The following is a 7,051-nucleotide window of genomic DNA, read 5'->3' on the forward strand; positions in this document are numbered from 1 at the left end:
TTGCTATTGGTCTACTTGTTTCACTTGCGAATTTGTGAATCTTTTCCAACATTATTGAATCTTGCTAACATTTTGTATCAAATTTTTGTGCCACTATCCTCACCGAGCTCCACCATAAGCCTTACTTGTGTAGGTGTGAGAATTGAAAAGATCCGGTACCAATTGTGCTATTTCCTTATTACATTATTGAGTGATCATTGATCCATCTTCAACATTGGATACGGTACATTGGTCTAGTTCTTTCCTTTCTTCCACTCACATTTGCTCGAGTCTTGTGATGGATATGCAAGGCATTTCATCTCCGGTCTTCCACGACAACAACAGCGCGAACAACTACATCACCAAAACATCCATCTTCGGACTACAATGAGCAATGCAAGGCATTGAGCGACTCGCCATCGACATTCGACAAAACGAAGCAAGGATAAGGGACTACCTCGACACCAAGTTGGCCGAACAAAGGGATCAAGTACGAGACATGGTGGCCACCTACAAGTCTTCTTCCCCTTCGTCATCTTCAAGGCAGGGACACTCAAGTGGCCAATCTTCGGGGCGTCATCGAGCTCAAGCACTACAACACCATCAAGATGAAGATGCTCGCGATGCGTACACCCACAAGTCCCAAAAAGCTCTACATCAAGCTACGACCAGACATCATGAGCACAAGAGAAGACCGCGAGACAAGCACCACCAAGACGGAGCGACGACTACTACGACCACTTCGGCATCTTCGCCAAGTGTCATCAAGGCATCTTCGCCTTTGGACGTATGGCATCTTCGCCTACCTCCGACGAGTACGCCTACATCGGCCTTCCTCCACGGCGACGGTGACGAGATGATCGAGCATGGGATTTTCCCTTAGGTCATGGAGGAGAGCGATGATGTGCCATCTTCGGCCTTCATCAACGGCGATGACGACGAGATGGTTGAGCATGGGATTTTCCCTTCGACCACGGTGACGTATGATGACTTGAGTGACTTTTGCCACCATATGGAGAGTGAGAGCGACTTCACCACTAGCCCCATATATGATGAGTTGCCACAATTCCCATGTGAGGAGAGCCACAACCCCCACCACTTGAGTGAGATGAGTGACTCCACCATATGTGACATTGCGTGCACCTACCTTGAGGGAGTGAGTGAGCCACCACCACATATAGAGAGTGAGGAAGTTGATAGGGCATGTGAGGCCATTTGCATTTCTAACAACTTGACCTCTACCACTATTGTGTCTTCTCATTTGGTGCTAGGTCCCATATGTGATGATGCGCCGATCCGCGAAGACTTCATCCTTCCTATGGACAAGACGATGGCCATGGTGGAATATGATGCACCCCCCACATGGTTCCATCAAGATGAAGATGATGACCACCATTTGGTCTTTGCCACCTCACCTACACCACTTGAGTGGAATGAACAAGGTAATATAGGTGAAGGTGATGCTCTAGTCCCACTAGTGGGCATTCTCGACATTGATTGCTTGCATGATGTTGATCCACCTATTGTCATGCTTCATGCTAGTTCGACTTCCCCATGTGATGATTTACCCATTTATGATGAGTTTGATGATTGCCATGTGGAGTCTATTAGTCGTGATGCCATGTTACATAGGATTTCTTGTGATAATTCTTTAGGTCACATCATGTTTGACAATCTGCTTGCCTTGTCATATGCTATGCATGAGATCAACAATATGTCATATTTGCAATCTCATCGTAGTGACTATGCATATGCCATCAACATAAACCCAATTTGCACATATGGCATAGATGACAAGCCCATGGTTATTGGCATTTGTTTTTCTTGCGATGATATTGCCATGCTTCCCTTACATGATTTGCGCAATTCATCTACTATTCCATGCCATGATCACATTATTCCAAATATGCATTGTTTTGGATGTTGTCAATATTCTCCATATGATGTTTCCACTATTGCTCATGAGGAGACCCCCATAGTTTCCTCATACATGTTAGGAGATTTTGATTCATCCTATCCATTGCATGATCCCAATACTTGTGTGCATCATATGCTTCCCATGAATAAACATGCTAGTGATGTTCCATATACTTGCATTCTCAATTTGTGTCCCCATCGTGTCATACATAACAACTATTCTTTCATGATGGACGACATGTTTCTATATCACGCATAAAATTTCTTTGAGCGATGCTTATCTTGTGCTAACTCCCACATGCACATACACATCATGATGGATGATGTGTACATTTACCACGCGCACAATTTCTTTGGTTTGTGTCTCTTTTGTGTAGGTACCCATGAATACTTGTCAACCTCACAATCCCATGAGTTGACAAAACGAGCTCTAGAGAGCAATGATGACTTGGGATCCCATGGATTGAATTTCCCACCGCTCTCTTCGCGCAAAGACTTCACGCATTTCTTCTACATGGCTCTCACATGGTTATGGGTTATTGTCCATTACATATTATATGCCCATATTGCCATGTTCACTTTGCATGATATGCTCATTCCTATGCCTTTGCCATGCATATGTGACCCATGCTTTGCATTACACATGATGATTGATTCTACTACTTGTATGTGTATTTGCAAGCTTGGTGGAGATATTGCTTGTTATTGCCATGTTCCATTTAAGCCACATTCCTATGATGATATCTTGCTTTGTCATCGTTCTTGTGATATGCCATGTGCATTGACTATGCCTACTATTTGCTCTCATGACTTGATTGCCTCGCACATGTTGCAAAATTGCTATATCATTTGTGTTGAGTGCCTCACTTTCTTCACCACACCATATGCACATAATGCTTGGATTGTCTTGCACTTGCGCCATGTGTTTAGACATTTCATTTCTCTTGGTGTTGTGGATGACTCTTATGCCTACCATAGACCGTTCATTGAGAGTCTTATGCATGCTTGCTATGGGCTTGAGGTAGATGCTTATTCTCATGTCAAACGTTTTAGCATAACTACCTCACATTTACATGCTTGTTTCCATGATGTCCTTGATTTTGCTCCATTTATGCGCTTACATGACTTGTCACAATCCCTTGTCACACCATATGCTATGCTTGATGACGACACTTGTTTGGTGAATCACCTCTTGAATGCTTGGTTTTTCTCTAATGCTAACCATATTTGTTTTTCCAAGTGTTTGTTGTACTTGCTTCTTTCGAAGGAATCACAAGACGGTGCGACATTGGAGAGTGCCAATTTCGAGCTTGAAGATGTTGAGTCCTTGGTGGTTGTCCACTTCTACACGGCGACGCCCTCTCTTTCCCATGGTGATGAAGATCACGATCCGTGGACGGATCTCTCCCAAGGGGGGGGGAGATGATGCGGAGCATCCCTCGACCATCACCATGGACGTCGCACCACCACCACAAGCACTAAGAGGACCAATGGTAAGAGCCCACGCGTGTACCATCGGAACCGAGGTTAACTCTTTCCTCTTCGAGCTCCATTCGAATTCACACGAGAATCGGGTTCTACCTCAAACGGTATTGTTGTGCATTCTTAGGTACCAGAAGAAGTCCGTGAAGAGGCGAGGACGGAGACGCAAGCACCTATGGAGGAGGAGACGGAAGAAGGATGCTTGAGACGTGAAGCAAAGGAGGTGCTGGACTACCCCGGGTGCCCGGCCACCTCCTACAGCCGGCTGGGTGAGCCCCTGGCCGCCCCGGTTGCCCGGCCTAGAAGGCCCCGGGTGCCCGGCCCTTGCCTGGCGCTGGCCTCGGCCGCCCCGGTTGCCCGGCCTGGAAGGCCCCGGGTGCCCGGCCCTTGCCTGGCGCTGGCCTCGGCCGCCCGACCCCCTGCCTGGGCGCTGCCCCCGCCACCCCGGGTGCCCGGGCCATCACCCCCGGGTGCCCCGCCTCCTCTTGGGAGCGGCCCAGCCCCCCCACCGGGTGCCCGTCCCTCTACAGCGCCCCGGCCAAGGCGCCTTGACCGGCCCGGGTGCCCGGCCCTTCAGCCCCGGGTGCCCGGCTGCCTACCACCGCACCACCTCCGGGTGCCCGGGCCCCTTTACCTCGGGTGCCCGGACCGATCAGATTGCCTGCGTGCAAGTTGGGGCTTTTTTCCCTTGTAATAGGATCATCAAGACCTCTCTCCTCATAGGATTGGGATGAACTAGTACCTTGTATCTTTCCTTTGTTGTTCTTGGATCATTGTGACCTCTTGTGTGTTCTTGGATCTAGCATATGTGTGATTGGATCTAGCCAATTTGAGTGTTTTCCCTCTCTTGTGTTCTTCGTGTTCTTGGGGATTTCCCCTCCAATTTGTGAAAGATCTCCATCTAGGGTTCCACCCTACAACAACAGTGGTCCTACAGCGTGTACGAGCATGCAAATTTGTCCTACCTATCATGAATGGCATGTACATAATGAAATCATGCAACAAACCATGCCTAAGCCAGCACCAATCTAGCTTGAAAAGCAAACACAAACCCCACCTATGAACATCATGAACATGTAACTACCTATCATGCAAGAACCAATCTACCCTACCTATGAATTACAATGTAACTACCTATGAACAAGAACCAATCTACACTGCCTACGAACAACATGAACTTGAACATCATGAATAGTAGCAACCAAGAAGGAATACACTAGATTCGGTTCGATTCGAATCGAGTCGATGCCTAATGCAGAAAACCCTAATCTACACATGTACGAGCAGAGGGGAAATTAGTACCTTACCAAAGCGGGTGGAGTTCGACCGTACGCCGGTGGGGGGAGAAAACCCCAGCGGGAAGGAGATGGCAGGCGAAGAGGACGAGGAGACAGCAATGTCGACGACTGTCGGTGTTGGAAATATGCCCTAGAGGCAATAATAAAATGGTTATTATTATATTTCCTTGTTCATGATAATTGTCTATTTTTCATGCTATAATGCATTAACCGGAAACCGTAATACATGTGTGAATACATAGACCACAACATGTCCCTAGTGAGCCTCTAGCTGACTAGCTCGTTGATCAATAGATGGTTGTGGTTTCCTGACCATGGACATTGGATGTCGTTGATAACGGGATCACATCATTAGGAGAATGATGTGATGAGCAAGACCCAATCCTAAGCATAGCACAAGATCGTGTTGTTCGTTTGCTAGAGCTTTTCTAATGTCAAGTATCATTTCCTTAGACCATGAGATTGTGCAACTCCCGGATGCCGTAGGAATGCTTCGGGTGTATCAAATGTCACAACGTAACTGGGTGACCATAAAGGTGCAGTACTGGTATCTTCAAAAGTGTCCGTTGGGTTGGCACGAATCGAGACTGGGATTTGTCACTCTGTATGACGGAGAGGTATCTCTGGGTCCACTCAGTAATGCATCATCATAATGAGCTCAATGTGACTAAGGAGTTAGCCACAGGATCATGTGTTACAGAACAAGTAAAGAGACTTGCCGGTAACGAGATTGAACAAGGTATGGGGATACCGACGATCGAATCTCGGGCAAGTAACATACCGATAGATAAAGGGAATTATATACGGGATTGGTTGAATCCCCGACATTGTGGTTCATCCAATGAGATCATCGTGGAACATGTGGGAGCCAATATGGGTATCCAGATCCCGCTATTGGTTATTGCCGGAGAGGTATCTCGGTCATGTCTGCATGGTTCTCGAACCATAGGGTCTACACACTTAAGGTTCGGTGACGCTAGAGTTGTAATGGGAATAGTATGTGGTTACCAAAGGTTGTTCGAAGTCCCGGATGAGATCCCAGACGTGATGAGGAACTCCGAAATGGTCGGGAGTTGAAGATCGATATATTGGACGAAGGGTATTGGAGTCCGGAATTGTTCCAGGAGTACCGGGTGACGACCAGCGTGACCGAAAGGAGTTTCGGAGGCCCCTGCAAGCGTTTGGGGGCCTTATGGGCCAAGGGGAGGGGGCACACCAGCCCACTAAGGGGTTGTGCGCACCTCCCACCCCATCTCACATAACCTAGAGAGGTGGGGGCGCCTCCCCTAGGGCACCCGCCCCTCCCGGCTTGGGGGCCAAGTTTCCTAGGGGTGGGGGCACCCAAACCCATCTAGGGTTTCCCCTGTGGCTGCCGCCCCTCCCCTAGGGAAACCCTATGGCACCTCCTCCTCCCCCTTCCCCCTATATATAATGAGGGAGAGAGAGGGCAGCTGCAACCCTTCCCCCTTCCAACACCTCCTCCTCCTTCGTAGTGCTTGGCGAAGCCCTGCCGGAGAACCGCGAACTCCACCACCACGCCATCGTGCTGCCGGAGCTCTCCCTCAACTTCTCCTCTCCCCTTGCTGGATCAAGAAGGATGAGACATCCCCGGGCTATACGTGTGTTGAACGTGGAGGCGCCGTCTATTCGGCGCTTGGATCGGATCTACCGCGATTTGAATCGCCACGAGTACGACTCCATCAACCGTGTTCTTGTAACGCTTCCGCTTAGCGATCTTCAAGGGAATGAAGATGCACTCCCTCTCTCTCGTTGCTAGCATCTCCTAGATTGATCTTGGTGACACGTAGGAAAATTTTGAATAATTACTACGTTCCCCAATAGTGGCATCATGAGCTAGGTCTATGCATAGATTCTATGCACGAGTAGAACACAAGTAGTTGTGGGCGATGATTTGGTCAATTTGCTTACCGTTACTAGTCCTATCTTGATTCGGTGGCATTGTGGGATGAAGCGGCCCGGACTAACCTTACACGTACGCTTACGTGAGACAGGTTCCACCGACTGACATGCACTTGTTGCATAAGGTGGCTAGCGGGTGTCTGTCTCTCCCACTTTAGTCGGATCGGATTCGATGAAGAGGGTCCTTATGAAGGGTAAATAGCAATTGGCATATCACCATTGTGGCTTTTGCGTAGGTAAGAAACGTTCTTGCTAGAAACCCATAGCATCCACGTAAAACATGCAACAACAATTAGAGGACGTCTAACTTGTTTTTGCAGGGTATGCTATGTGATGTGATATGGCCAAAAGGATGTGATGTATGATATTGATCATGTTCTTGTAATAGGAATCACGACTTGCATGTCGATGAGTATGACAACCGACAGGAGCCATAGGAGTTGTCTTAATTTATT

Source organism: Aegilops tauschii, chromosome 5 (genome assembly GCF_002575655.3).
Source record: "Aegilops tauschii subsp. strangulata cultivar AL8/78 chromosome 5, Aet v6.0, whole genome shotgun sequence".
In the NCBI taxonomy this organism is placed as follows: domain Eukaryota; kingdom Viridiplantae; phylum Streptophyta; class Magnoliopsida; order Poales; family Poaceae; genus Aegilops; species Aegilops tauschii.